The sequence below is a fragment of the Marmota marmota genome, unplaced genomic scaffold (assembly GCF_001458135.2).
Source record: "Marmota marmota marmota unplaced genomic scaffold, marMar, whole genome shotgun sequence".
Taxonomy (NCBI): Eukaryota; Metazoa; Chordata; class Mammalia; order Rodentia; family Sciuridae; genus Marmota; species Marmota marmota.
This window is the reverse complement of record NW_025999983.1, coordinates 356681-370953: the sequence shown is the minus strand read 5'-3', so window position 1 is coordinate 370953 and position 14273 is coordinate 356681. Positions and strand designations below refer to the sequence as shown.

Here is a 14273-nt window from a genome sequence, read left to right as displayed (position 1 = left end):
AGTGGAGTGGACTCTCCTGCCTCAGGACCTGCAGTGGAGTGGACTCTCCTGCCTCAGGACCTGCGGAGGAGTGGACTCTCTTCCCTCAGGACCTCTGGAGGAGTGGACTCTGCTGCCTCACCTGCAGTGAGGAAGATTGGAGTCTCCTTTATCAGCCCCATGAAGAAGAGTGGACTCCCCACCACAGACTTAGCCAGTGAGGACAGACGTCCCATCACATGACCTGGAGACTCTCTCCCGGACCCTTTGGCAAGAACAAGTCGGCCTCAACACCTGGGAAGCAGGACGTCCCTCGCCCTTCTGGGGAGGTGGTGCGCCCTTCAGCCTGGTGTCAGCATTGCGTTTGCCAAGTGCTCAGCTGTGGGCCCAAGTGCCACCGGCGGGGAGCAGGGACAGAGGCTTGGTGGCTGAGCTTCCCGGGCAGCTTCCTGCCCTGTCCTTGTTCCTAAAGTGGGAGGGTATCAGGACTGAGAGCCCCTGAAAGACCGTCTCTCCAAATGCCACACACCCCTCTGGAGCGCCCTTCAGAGAAGGCGTGTTGGCGACACCCCGCCCACCCAGGTGGGGCGCGGCTTCCAGATGCTGGGCAGACTCAGGGCAAGCTTTGTTTTCCCCTGAGGTCTCACAGATCAGAGACAGTTGGCGTCTGACTCAGTTAGTGGTTTCTTCCTTCCTCTCCCTCCCTCCCCCCCCCACCCTCTCTCTCTCTTCCTGCTGGGGGTGCATGCTGAGGAGTGGACTGCAGGAGTGGCCTCTCCCCCCTCAGGACCTCTGGAGGAGTGGGTCCCTGTGCAATTCCTCTTTTTATGACTTGTACCACAGCTGACCACGAAACCCTGATTTCAAATAAGGCCGTGCAGTTGTGGCTCACCTGGCCGGAGACCGGCCGAGGGGCAGGCCGGCCCGGGATGAATCCCCCCGTGGCTCAGTGTTCTCATTGCCCTGCGGGGGTCCAGCTGTGGCAGGAAAGTGGGTGCTCAGAGCAGAGCCCCGTCAGCACCCACCTGGGAGGTGTCCTGGAAGCACGTGGGGCTAAGTCCTAAGAAGTGAGCACCTTCTCTAGAAGCTGTGCTTGGCAGCCGTCATGGCTTTTAGCCAACGGCGCAGCCCAGCAGACGCCATTGAGCTCGTGGCTGCGTGTGGAGTCTGAGAGGTGACTCTGCCAAAAGAAAAGCCTCGTCCTTCCTTGGCAGGGAGTCAGTTCCCACGTACCAATTTTGGGCTTTTAGGGAATTCCCTCGGGGGCCTGCCCCATTTCCTCCTATTTCTTCTAGCTGTACCCACGGTTTTGCCATCCAGCTGTGGTGGCCCACAGGGACTCCTTCCCTCCTCCACGTGTCCCCAAGGCAGCAGAGACCTCTGAAGAAGGAACAGCCTTTCCCACCCAAGTGCTCCCTTGACCCGAAGCTCTCCAGTCGTCCAGGGTTGTGCAGCAGCCGGCGGTGGGTGGGAGGTTTCCTGGGGCCTCACCGTCCAGGGCAGGTGGGCACGGACCTGCCTCCGTGTGGCCTCCGGGGCAACCCCAGCTAGCCTCAGTGGGAAAAGAGGGGAACCAGGACCAGTGCGGGAGTCCAGGGGCAAGAGGGGGCTTCCGCAGCAGAGCAGGTGGGGGAGAGCTGGGGGCGCTGGGGAGAGCCGGGCTGCAGGGTGGCTCCTGTGAAGCGGAGGTGGGTGGGCTCACCTGAACCCCCCCCCCCCCCCCCCCGCAGGCCTGAGGGGAGCCCCTGAAGGAGGCACAGGGTAGGAAGGGACCCCTGCAGGGTCCCTTCAGGGCCTCCCTCTGGCCAGCAGCAAAGCACCGTGGCAGAGCTGACGCCAGACAGGGTGGGGCTGGAAGGTTCCGTCAGAGGTGCTGGTGGCTGGGCCACAGGGGTGGTGAGGCTGGTCACGTGAACAGAGGCCGGCGGGCTCAGAGACAGTCCCGGAGGTTGGCCTGCAGGACAGGGACTGTGGCACCAGGTTTTGACCTCCAGAGAGACCTCTCCCCACCTGTGCTGACCGGCTCCTGGTGCCAAGCCCCCTCCCTCACCATCACCATGGCGGCCAGCCCAGCTAGCTGAGAGGCAGGGGTCGCAGCCTGCGTGGCCCCCCGCATCCCGAACCTCACTCCTGCCTGAGCCGGGGTCCTCCAGGCCATCTCCCCTCCAGGCGCAACCACAGCCCTCCCTCTCCCGAGGTGCTCAGCCCCCAGGGCCCCCAGGCGCTTCCTGCCACCCAGCCTGGTAAATACCTGTGGTGCAGGGCCTCCTCCCGTCCTAAGACCAGATCGAGCCCCTGTCATTACGCCTACGCTCACCCTCACACTCACAGCAACATGCCATTGTGAGTTTGGGTGTGTGGTCATCTGCTCTATATTTAGCTTGTCACCAAACTGTGACCTGCACGGGGCAGGACCCCCATGTCCATGCCCAGGGGCTCCACGAAGACACAGCCTGCACTGCGCAAAGCTCCAGTGAGAAGCTGCAGGAGGGAGGAAGGGCCGGTGCCAGTCCCCGGGTCACGGGGCCCTGCCCTCAGCACACGTGGGGCAGGTCTGGGTGGAAGACCCAGGAAGACAGAGAGGGGCTCACACTGTGCAGCAGCCACCCACAGGCCTCTAGGCCAGGAAGGCACCAGTCCTCGTCCGTGAGCGCAGAGTGCCGCCAGTGGGCCAGAGGGACCCATGGGCCACGCCCCTCCACAGCCTTGCAGGATGAGGGCCCTACCGCCTGGGCAGGGCCTGGACCCCACTCCTCCTCCAGTCAAGCCTTCGGGCCGCTCCCCACCCAGGCCTGTGAGGAGGTGCTGGGAGAAGGGATCTTCTCCTGGACAGGGGAGGGGGTGGTGTCGTTAGCTGGCAGGGGGACAGCCAGAGATGACCACAGGGGGAGCCCAGGGGTGCAGTCAGGAGGCCAGGGGCCCATCTTCTCAGGATTCCGTCCTTCCTCGGCTCAGCCTATCTCCAGCTTGGCCAAGGCACCACCACCACCACAGCTGACCCTGTTCCTGTCCGTGATACCTTCAGGTTCCGTGGCCTCCGACGAGGTTCACTGTCCCTCGTCCACTCCCAAGTATTGCTCGGTGGACACGGGAGCTTCAACCCAAAGGGCCTTTGCCTGTCACAGGACAATAGCCCATACTGTCCCTTCGAGCCTGGCTCCGTCTGGCCTGTCCATCTCAGAGAGCTGGTGGAGAGCTGTCGCAGCCCGGGGGGGGGGCTACGTCTGGTAGGACAATGTCCTGCTGAGCCAATCTGTGAGGACCTGGTCCATCTATGGGCACTGTGCAGCCTCGGGGCTTCCTGTCACCCCTGTCATCGGACCTGTAGTGGTGGAGCCCGGGGACCGTGCTGACCCGGCCACTCTGTGTCACTGACGCTGCGGTCCTGCTGCTCCTGCAGGTTGCTTTGCTCTTCTCAACTAGCAGCTGAGGAAGTGGAGACAGGGGCCAGGGGTCAATTCAGGTCTGCCTGGCCTCAGCCCACTCGGGGCACCGCCAAGTGCCACCTTCCTGAGCTCCGCAGGAAGTTCCAGCAGCAACTGGCTCCTCTTCTGAGCCTCTGTGGGTCCCACAGGTGGAGGGATGCAGGACCAGGAAGGCACAGCCAGCCTGAGGCACTGGAAGGGCAGAAAGTCACCTGGCCAGAGCACGGCACCTCCCACCTTCCTTCCTCCCAGTCAACCAAACGGTCCTGACACCCGTGTGCAGAGCAGTGTCGTGTGAGGGACACTGGGCAAGGTTCCGGGAATCAGGAGCTCTGAGCAGTTCTAGGGCTGTGAGTGTGTGTGTGAGTGTGTGTGTGTGTGTGTGTGACTGTGTTCGAGCAAGTATGGGTGTGGGTGTGTGAGTGAGCCTGTGGGTGTGTGTCTGAGAGTCTGTGAGTGACAATATGTGTGTGTGCTAATATTCCCAGATGGTAGGACATGAAACATCTAACGAGAATCTCTGAAAATCATTATTCATTTTAAATACCTGCACTCTGCACACTAACGCTTTCTGTATAGTTGTGACATTCACCCGCAGTGGTAAGGCTAGTGGCCATACTGTCATCTCATCAGTGTGGTCTGGGGGCAACTCACACTTAGGAAAGTGTGTACCTGTATGGAAATGCAGAAGCCGGACGCCACATTTCGGAGGTGCAGGTGAGCTCCGGGACAGCAGGGCAGACCACACTGGGAGGTTGAAACACCGAAGTCAAACCCCAGGGCCCTTCATGGGCACTGGGCCCTGGAGGACGGGGCCTGGCCTACTGGGCGGGGCCAGCTGCACCCCAGAGCAGGGCTAGAACTGGGGCTCAAGAGGCACCCAGGTTCTGGGCCGTGACTATGCCTCTCCCCCAGAGGCAGTTCCCTCAAGGCCTCAGGGTTCGTGTGACTCCACTTGGTGCATGTGGATGGGACCTGGGGGTCCTGTAAACAGTCACTCTGGAAGTGTGCACGTGTGCCTGCCTCCCCTTCTGCCTGGCCAAGAGCCCTGGTGATGCCCGGGACCCTGGTGCTGCGTCTCAGCTGTGCTCCTGGGTGAATGTGGCCTGGGACCCTCCAGTTCCATGGCCTCGGCCTGAGGGGCTGAGCACGCGGCACACGCCTGTGAGGGACACTTCAGGGTCTCTTTTTGTCTGGTCACTTCCTGGGCTCCATTCCAACTGGACGATGGGGCTGAGAACAGCCCAGCCCAGGAGCAAGCAGGGACAGGTAGCCCAGGAACCGCGTCTCCGTGTGTTCAAGACCACCACCCAGCAGCCCACCCACCAGTGTGGACACACGGCCAGCCTCACTCTGGAGGCCCTGAGGGGCAGTGGATCCTCGTCCTCGATGCCATCATGAATGGTGTCCCAGACAGGGCGTGTTTGGGAGAGGGAAATGCTGGTTGTCTGGCCGGGATCTTCACGCCTGGCCTGTGCTGAGTTGTCCCTCGGTGGCTCCGGCAGGTGCGTCTTGTGTGTTGACTGGAAGTTCAACACAGAGAAGTGTCGTGCTTCTGTTCTCTGGTTTTCACGTAAACAGCAGGGAAGGGTCAAGCCCTCCAGTGTTCCCATGAGAGTCCCTCGTCCTCGGTGCTGCTGAAGCTCACCTGAGGAGCAGGGGTTCGTGCACATCTGCCCCACGGCAGCACAGCCTGGCCTGTCTGTGGCCAGACCTTCTGGGCAGGACTCCCAGGGTGGGGGCGGCCATGCTGGGGCCTGGAGGATGCGGCCAGGTCAAGGCCTGGAAGAGGTCCACTTGGCCGTGAGGCACTGAGAACCGGGTGCTGGGGGAGGTGGCCCCTCTGAGACGGTGCAGTTTCCCTTTCAAGAGTGAAGAGCACCTGCCACATCCCGTTCCTGTCGCCCCACACCATGGCCAGCGTCCAGAAGCCAGCGGTGAGGGCCTCTCTGCTTCCCATCCCTGCTCGTGGCACGAGCCAGCGGAGGCCACAGGACCGTCCTGCCCCTCCTGGTCTGTGCTCGGTCTGTGCCTGCACCGGGGCATCCCTGAGCCACCGTCTCCCGCTGGGGCGTGAGGTCCTCGCAGTGCCCACTGGCCTCAGGATGGACAGACAGTGTTCTGCCAGTCCAGCCCCCTAGAAGTACAGCTTCTCTTCCTGACTGTGTCCAGCTCTCCTCCAAGCTCAGGAAGCCAGGGACACGGTGAGGCTGCTGACCGACAGTGAGGGCGGGAGGGCCTGCAGGCCCCAGAAGCCGGCCTGCTGAGCTGTCCTCCCACCACAGCCTGTGACAAGGCGCCTTGGGCTGAATTTGGGGGCTGTTGGCTCCCAGGTGGGGGCCGGTGCCAGGCCCTGATTCCTGGGGACAGCCCGGACCTGGGGGAACCTGCCAGGGCGGCCCTCTCCCTCGGCACCGGGGCCCTGTGCACCTGGACGCTGAGTCACCTCTGCAGAGAAGATTCCACAGTGGCCACAGCGGCATGTGGCGCCTGGGCCTGCCCGCTCAAGTGGGGTGCCAGGGGTGTGCGTGAGCAAGTGGGGGCAGGCACAGGCAGGCACGGCCTCCGGGAAGTGCCCGAGGCCCCAGGGCCAAGGGCCACTGACTGGCCCATGTTGCCCATGGCCCTGACCATTCCAGCTGCCAGCCTCCAGGACACGTGGCAGGAAACCCTGTAGCCTTTTCGGTTGGTCCTTGAGGAAGCAGAGGCTGATGCGTGACAACGTGATATGTCACCCACGTGGCTGTGGCCCTGGTCCCAGCTACATCCCGCTCCTGCACCAACTCACACTGTCTGATGCAGACGGGGATCAGGCCTGACTCAGAGCTCCTTCGAGGGAAGGTCCACTTCCCGCATAGCTAGGACGCCCAGACGGCCCTGGCTCGGTGGCACTGGGCGTCACGCCTGCTGTCCTGGAGCCCCCCTCAGCATCCACAGCCGGAGGAGAGCCTGGCGCAGCAGGTCACGCATGGATGGGCTGCTCCCGTGGACAGGGCGGAGCTGTAGGGGCTCGGGGTTGGCACTGGGTTGGCGCTGGGTTCCCCCCGCGGCTTTCCTGCAGCAGACCTGAGGCGGCAGAAGGTCCACTTGCACTAACTAGGACCCGAGACCTCTGCCTGCCACCTGGGTGTGGCTCTCAGGAGACTCTCACCCAAGAGAAGCGAGACTCACCAACAAGGGAGAGACAACCAGGGAGCAGTGAGAATCCAGAGTCGCTGTTCCTCCTGAGTCAGAGAGGGCCGGGGCCTGGAGGTTAGGCAAGACAGGGGACAGGGAGACAGGGACAGGGAGACAGGGACAGGGAGACGAGGAGACAGGGAGACAGGGACAGGGAGACAGGGACAGGGAGACAGGGACAGGGAGACAGAGACAGGGACAGGGAGATAGGGACATGGACAGGGAGACAGGGACAGAAAGACAGGGAGACAGGGACAGGGACATGGAGACAGGGACAGGGACAGGGAGACAGGAAGATGTAGGAAGATGTAGGAGGAAGGCGGTGAGGGGCACCGACTGGCAGAGACAGATGCCAAGGTGGAGACGGAGAGGAGGAGAGCCGGTGCCCCCTCCAGTGCCCGCTGCAGACCCGCACAGAGCACTCCTGCCCTCCTCCGCTCAGAGTTCTCAGCCTCCTGAGGGTGCGAGACCCAGAAGCCGTGTCAGGGGAGCCAGGAGGAGGCTTTCTGGCGGACAGGAGAGTCGGGGCCTGCAGGGCTCCTCCTGGCAACCAGCCCAGCACATGGGCGCTGACCCTCACAAGGCCCCTGTCCACAGAGGCTGAGAGGAGCCCCAGGAACGGGTGCCCTGGAGGGGCCTGGGCTCAGCCACCTTGGGGCCAGCGTCAAGACGCCAGGGCAGCTTCTGCTCTGCCTTCTGACGCGGTCCAGCTGCAGCCTTCGAGGGCAGTTTCAGGCAGGGCCAGTGGTGATTCAGTGAGTTCTTGTTAAACAAGAAAGCTGCCAGGGCCAGCCTCCTGGGCGGGCTGAGGGTCCTCAGGCCCTGGGCAGCACCCTGATTGTCCTGGGGTGGGGAGGGGGAGTGGGGCTTCCTCAGAGAGGCCAAACCCTGGGGTGGGCCACACCCCAGGTGGCCTCTCTGAGGATGGTCCCCTCCCTGCAAAGGCGCTCTGGAGCCCAGCACCACCGTCCTGGTGGAGCACATGGCCCTCGGCCGCTCTTGCCCCAGGGCCCCGTGGGGATGAGATGTGCCCATACCCCACACCTCCCAGAGCCCTGGTGTGGTGGTGCCCAGGACCTGTGACCCCAGGTCAGCAGGTGGGGATTGCAGGGAGAGGCAGGAGGCAGGCAAGGGGGGCACAGGACCCCCCCTCGCCCTTGAATCCAGGCGACCCCTGAGCAGCCCGACCTCATCCTGAAACAAGCCTGATGACCCCCAGCTCATGGAGATTCAGAATGGATGTCACTCCCGCCCTGGGAGGGGACACACCGCTGCCCCCAGAGCTGCCCGTGTGGCCCTGCCCACTCTACTCCCTGCGAAGCTCAGAGGGAGACCCACGGGACCCAGGGCACCTGCAGGTGCCACACACCTGTCCACTGTGTGGGTCCAGGCTCTGCCTGGCTCAGGCGTGGCCTGGGGTGGCTCCCTCCAAGGAGTGGCCCCTCTGGGCTCAGGTCCTGGCAGGGCTACAGTGTGCCAGTGCCCCGGGCAGAACACGGGGGTGGGCAGGCAGTGCACAGAGCCTGGCACGGCTGACAGGCACACGCGTGACCACACCCTCCTGACCACGGAGGGTGGAGGCCTCTGTGCCTTCCCCACAGGAAAGGACCCAGCAGCCCAGGAAGGGCCAGTAAGTGCCTGGGCATCCCCTCCACTCATGGCTGCCATGGGCCCTCCCGCAGCCCGAGGCCTGGGGCCCATCTGGTTCCCAGAACAGCACAGGGCACTGTCCGCAGAGCGCACGGGAGCTCTTTTGCCATCCGCGCCGTGGACGCAGCTCAGAGCCCTGTGGGAGGCCCTGTCGGTCCCCGAGTTGAGGGTAGGGTCTGCTGTACAGAGGGGGCACCGCTCTGGGGTCCAGCCACCTGTCTGCTCTGTCTCGAGATCCCTGGGTCTCAGCCGCAGCCCGGCCAGACACTGGACTCCCAGGCTCAGGAGCCCGCCCTGGGGACACCAGTGAGGCCATGCTGCGGCCACCCCAAAGGCCCCTAAAGCCACTTCTTTCCTCTCTTTACCTCCAGCACCAAGGCTGCCACGCCCCCCAGCCCAGTGTCCCTGCCCTGCCACGCCTGCAGCTCACGTCCCGCTCCCGAAGCACAGAGCTCCACCACCCACTCAAACAGGGAGAAGCCACTAGGCCCTTCCCTGGCTGACCTCTGCTCTCAAGCTCTGGCTCAGCCTCCGACCCTCCCTTCCTGCCCTGCATGCCCACACAGCCTTCCCTCTCCGAGTCACCTCCCTGGGACGGCCCCTGGCGCTGACCCTGCGAGGTCTGGCTGCTCTTCTATGGGGTGTATGCACAGCCGCCCACCCTCTGGAACAGCTTCTGGCCTGGGAGCCACACGGCAGGTGTTTCGTTCAACCAGGGATCCAAGCCACCTCGGGAGAAACCTTGGGCGACGGCGCCTGTTCCAAAGCTCTTCCTTCCAACATCGCCCGCCTCCTGCCCCCACCCACTCTGTGGGTCTGGGGGCAGCAGAGGGAGGGGATCTCTCCGTGGGTGATAGATCCCATTGGGGCGGTGCCCACTGAGCCTTTGAGGGTGCACCTGCCCAGATCCTGCTCACCAAGCTCCTCTCCAGGAGCCCGCGAAGGCCTCTAAGCCCAGGGTGCAGCACGGCTCTGGCTGGGACCCAGGTCATCCTGTCCTGTGCTCAGCCCTGATGGTTTCCAGAGACACATCATGTGCGTTCCCAGGTGGCTCTGCAGGAGGGAGCCCCTGTCATAACCCACACTCCGGGCCCTCAGTGAGAACGCTGAGCCAACGTCCCTGGAGGTTCAAGCATCAGCAAGTGTGGTGCACACCTGGCTTCCAAAGTACTTCTTACGCTGTATTTAATTTAGGACAGGATACACGTTAAAATACGGAACGATTATCACACGACATGCCCCGAATCACTTTCACCACCCAGTGTGGAAGCTCTTCTGCTCCAATCCTCTACAAGTCTGTGCGTCTGCTTCCTGACCCTCCTGCTTGGGTCCGGCTGCAGTCAGGGCCTCTCAGATGCTGCCTGGAGCTCACTGCAGACCACACATGGGTGGCTGGCTCTGGGTATTAAGGAGAGTGGAAATCAGAATGAGACATGGTCATTAGGACACCCCTGGACTGTCAGGGAGGAAAGAAATCCCGACCTGTTGTGCAGGAGCTGTGCAAACTGGACACAATGTGCAGGCCTGCTGACGTGCACGTGCAGAACTGCTACCATTATTTCAGTGCTTGTCCACATTGCTCATGCTTCCTAGCAGCCTCTGTGCACGTACACTGAACATGGGCGACTAGCACTGAAACTCTAAAGCTGTTGGGTGACAGTGAGCCTGTGCTCACAGTGTCCCACTGCATGTGCTCATCCACCCCCAATAATTTCCAGGTGTGCTAATCTGACAAGCACTGTAGGTGCTCGAAGTAGTTCCTTTGTAAGGGAAAACAATATTAAAATTCACTGGTTATTAAGGGATTTTTTAAGGCAGTACAGGCTGAAGTAGCCATCTCTGTCTCTGAAGACCTGACACTCTAGGACAGTGGACTCAGGGGCCTTCCTTAACCCCTGGCATTCCCAACACTCCTGAGGGACCCATCTGCAGGTGTGCATCAGAGACAATCTGCATCGCTGAATGTGAGCATTCCCAGTAAGAGCGCCTGGGACGGTTTGACTTCCAAATGAGCCCCAGGACATCCCCAGCTCCTGGCCCCTCACCCAGGACCCCCAAGACCCCCAGACTCCAGGCCCCTCCCTCAGGATGTCCCCAACTCCAGGCCCTTCCCCCAAGACACCCAGGACCCCCAGTCTCCAGGCTCCACCCCCAGGACCCATAGAACCCCAGTTTCCAGGCCCCTTCCCAGGACCCACAGGACCCCCACTTTCTAGACCCCTCCCCAGGACCCATAGAACCCCCAGTCTCTAAACCCCTCCCCCAAGACCCACAAGACCCCAAGTCTTTAAGCCCTTCCCCAGGACTCCCAGGACCCCCAGTCTCCAGGCCCCTCCCCCAGGACCTCCAGGACCATAGGACCCCAGTCTCCAGGCCCCTCCCTCAGGATCCACAGGACCCACAGGACCCCCAGTCTCCAGGCCCCTCCTCTAAGCCCCCAAGACACCCAGTCTCCAGGCCCCCCTGGGCTCCTAGCCTTGCAGTCTGGCTGAGTCTTTGTCTCCCTCTGACAGAACTGCACTGGTGGCCTTTGGGTTTCTGGTGTCAAACCTGGTGGCCCCCAGCACATGCCCAGGAACCTGGGGCTGCAGTGACCTTCCCAGCCTGGATGCGGTGTCCCTGCCTAACTGCCGCCCGCCTTCCCAGCAGGCCACTGCCCCAACATCCGCCCTCAGGTCTGCTCCTGTTGTTTCAGTTTCCCAGTGTCCCTAGTGCGCCATCCGCCAAGCCTTCTGCCTCCTAATTTCCCAGCTAGCGGGCCTTGGACACGGCTAGTTTATCTTAGCTAATGTCTCAAACATCCCTTTCCAACAGCGCCACACAGAAGTTGGCGCCTTGTGCTTTCACGAAACAGCTGTCAGTTCCGTCCTGAGAGAAGCTGCTTCCGGCCGCCTGTTCCCATCATGGGAAGGGAGCAAGGAGTCGTGCTGTCCCTGCCTAAGCTGGGCAGCACCTCCCACAGGGTGGGACAGGGCACCAACTGGGATGGCCACACGCTCCTGGCACTGACCTATGGGTGCTTCCCACAGAACACGCCCCCTCTGCTGGAGTACTTCTGGGCGGGAACAATCCAAGGCCTGGGGACTGGGCTGTGCCCTGCCGGGGTCACAGGGGAGAAAAGGCTCTGAGTGCCCGGAAGCTTGGCCAGAAGGCGTGTAGTCAGGATTGAGCGCCTTCTGCACACGTCAGGAGGTGTCATCCAAACAGGACAGGCTCTGCCCCAAGGCTTGCAGCTGAGGAGGAGACGGAGCGTCAGAGGAGTTTGAAATGCCGTGTAGCAACTGGATGGTTGAGTCAGGGAGGGGCACAGATGTGCAGGCTCTCCTGGGTCAAGCTGAGGCCGGGCTTTCTTGGGAACAGCAGAAGGCAAGGAGTGATAGGATCTGAATCCCTTTCTGGGGCCCCCTGGCTGACTCAGGCATCATGGAGAAGGTGAGACAGGAAGGCAGCCTTGGAGTGCACAGGATGGTGGGGGCGGGGGGGGAATGGGATGGAGCTGGGAGCCCATCAGGAGACGGGTCAGTGGTGCATGGGGAACAGCACACCTGGCCCTCTGAAGGTGCAGCATTGAGTCTGGGATATGCCCACAGTGAACAGATGGACAGGAAAGGTTTGAACTGCACCACCTGCAGGAGTCCCCAGGGCTCAATAAAGGGTCAGTGATTGAAAACTCTACAGCATCCGAACACAAAAGGAAAAGGGCCAGGGCTCCCCGGGTGGCAGACAGACCAGGAGGGCCAGAGGACATGGAGGGCAGCAGAGTCTCAGCTGAAATTCCAGAGCAGGTGGCAGTCAGGCTCAGCCATGCACCTCCTTCCCAGCGACACTTCACTGGTCCTTGAGGCTCCAGAGAGGGACACACACATACAAGCTCCTTGTGGAGGACCTGCCACAGGCCAGGTGGGGATTTTGGAGGAGTCCCATCCTCCCACCACCCCCTTATACTCTCTTTGGATCAGTAGGGGGGAAAGTGAACATGGGGGTAGCATCTCCTGTGCTTTTGAGTTGGATGCTGGGTGATGAGAGGTGTCCACAGTGGGCCCAGGTTGTTTCAGGCATGGACTCCTGGGATAGCGTGGGTATGGTGCTGCACAGGATGCTGGGGCCACACAGAGGTCCAGCTCCAAGCCAGATGGGCTGATGTGGCCTGATGTTTATCCCCAGCTGAAAGGTGGACAACAAGGCTCATTGGAGGGCTGGCCCTCATTCCAGGGAACCTGCATCCAGAAAAATTGTCCTCCATGACCATGGAAGTTTTGTCCAGGGAATCCCAATTCCACAGAGCCCCATTTTCCAGCAGGACTTGTGTCATGATTTAGATATTAGGTGCCCCCCAAAAGCTCATGTGTGAGACAATATAAGAAGGTTCAAAGGTGAAATGATTAGGTTCTGGGGCTGTAACCTAGTCTGTGTCTTAATGCTCTTATATAAATTAACTGGGTGATAGCTACAGGCAGGTAGTGTGGCTGGAAGACGTAGATCACTGGGGTGAGGCTTCAGGTTTATATATGTTCCTTTGAACAGATCTCTCTCTCTCTCTCTCTCTCTCTCTCTCTCTCTCTCTCTCTCTCTCCTTCATGGTGGCCATGTCTTGAACTGTTTTCCTCCATCATGAAGTTCTGACTCACCTTGGGCCCAAAGCTATGGAGTCCACCATCTATAAAATGAGACCTCTGAAATTGTAACCCAAATAAACTTTTGCTCCTCTAATTGTTCTTTTCAGGTCTTTTAGTCACAACAACAAAAAAGCTGACTAACACAGAGAAGTGGGTTTCTTGCTTGACTAACCAGACATGTGGTTCAGTAGCTTTTGGAAATTTTTAGAGTTTGTGCAAAGACTTTTGGAAACTTTGGAAATGCAAGCTGGAAAATCTTTGGAATGTTATAAGCAAAACTTAACAGGCAATTCTGGTGATAATTCAAAAGACCAGAATGCAGATAGGACTGTGGACAGTAAAGACTGGGCTCATGAGATTTCAGGGAGGAGGACTGTATTGGAAATAATAGTCATTCATGTTATGTTCTAGCAACTAAATTCTGCACATGTCCAGAGATTTTCTGTGAGGCTGAACTTAAAGGTGACAAACTAATTTATCTGATGGTGGAAATTTCAAAGCAGTACAGCATTCAGGGTGACATGGGTAATGTTGGCAGCTTTAAGCTAAGTTTCCTGTGATGGTTAGAAGCAGAAAGCAAAGCAAAAAGATGTGAAAAACTTGCAGTTTGGTCAAAAGAATGTGGGTAAAACTGGGGCTAAGGAAATTGTGATGGTTAAAGACATTATAGTCACTAAAGAAATGCTACTTTGATTCTCAGACAAAATAGGAAAGATGGCTTGAGGACATCTTAGAAGTTGGCAAGACCATACCCATTTCAGGCTCATGGGTATAAAAATAAAAATCCCCTTGAGAAGAAACCAGTTGGGCACCCTGCTTGCACAGAGGGGCCTAGTGAGTAGTTTCACTGTGCTCAGCCATTCAGGCACTCACAGGGTGCTGCAGCCATGGTCCCTGGGGACTTGGCTATTGCTCAAAATGGCAGCAATCCTTGGTGCTGGTTCTGCAGGAATGCAGAAAGCTAGAGTTAGGGGGTCATGGAGACTTCCACCAAGATTTCAAAGGAAGACCCAAGAGGCCAGGCAAGGTATAGCAAGGCCAGAGTTCCTGAGGGAAGCATCTGAAAGGGCACTGGGTGGAGATGTGAGGGGGAAGCTGAGCTGCAGTGGAGACCCCTGACCAAGAGACGCCGAGGAAAGTTGCAGAAATCAGCAGAGACAAGCCAAGAGAGAGGCAAAAGCCACGGGGGTGGAGCTACATAAGCCCTTTGGAGAGAACATCAGCAATGCCATGTGCCCCGGATGCAGCACATGGAGCTGCAGGGCTTTGCCCAGCTGAATTCCGTCTTGTTTTTGTCCCTTGCCTTCTTCCTTTGTGGAATGGGAATGTTTACCCTGTACCATTCATACTGGATACATACAACTTGCTTTTTATCTTCACAGGGGCTCACACTGAGAGTTTGCTTTGAGTCTCAGATGAGATTTTC

The 14273-nt window shown here is 59.8% G+C and overlaps 1 long non-coding RNA gene across 1 annotated transcript; it reads right to left on the bottom strand.

Moving 5' to 3' along the window:
* Positions 1-132: 132 nt before the first annotated feature.
* On the bottom strand, positions 133-2289 carry LOC125617636. Its single transcript, XR_007348721.1, has 3 exons — positions 1385-2289; positions 1005-1159; positions 133-445 (listed from the first exon to the last, which is right to left on the bottom strand). It is a non-coding gene; the product is annotated as an uncharacterized LOC125617636 (long non-coding RNA).
* Positions 2290-14273: the final 11984 nt, after the last annotated feature.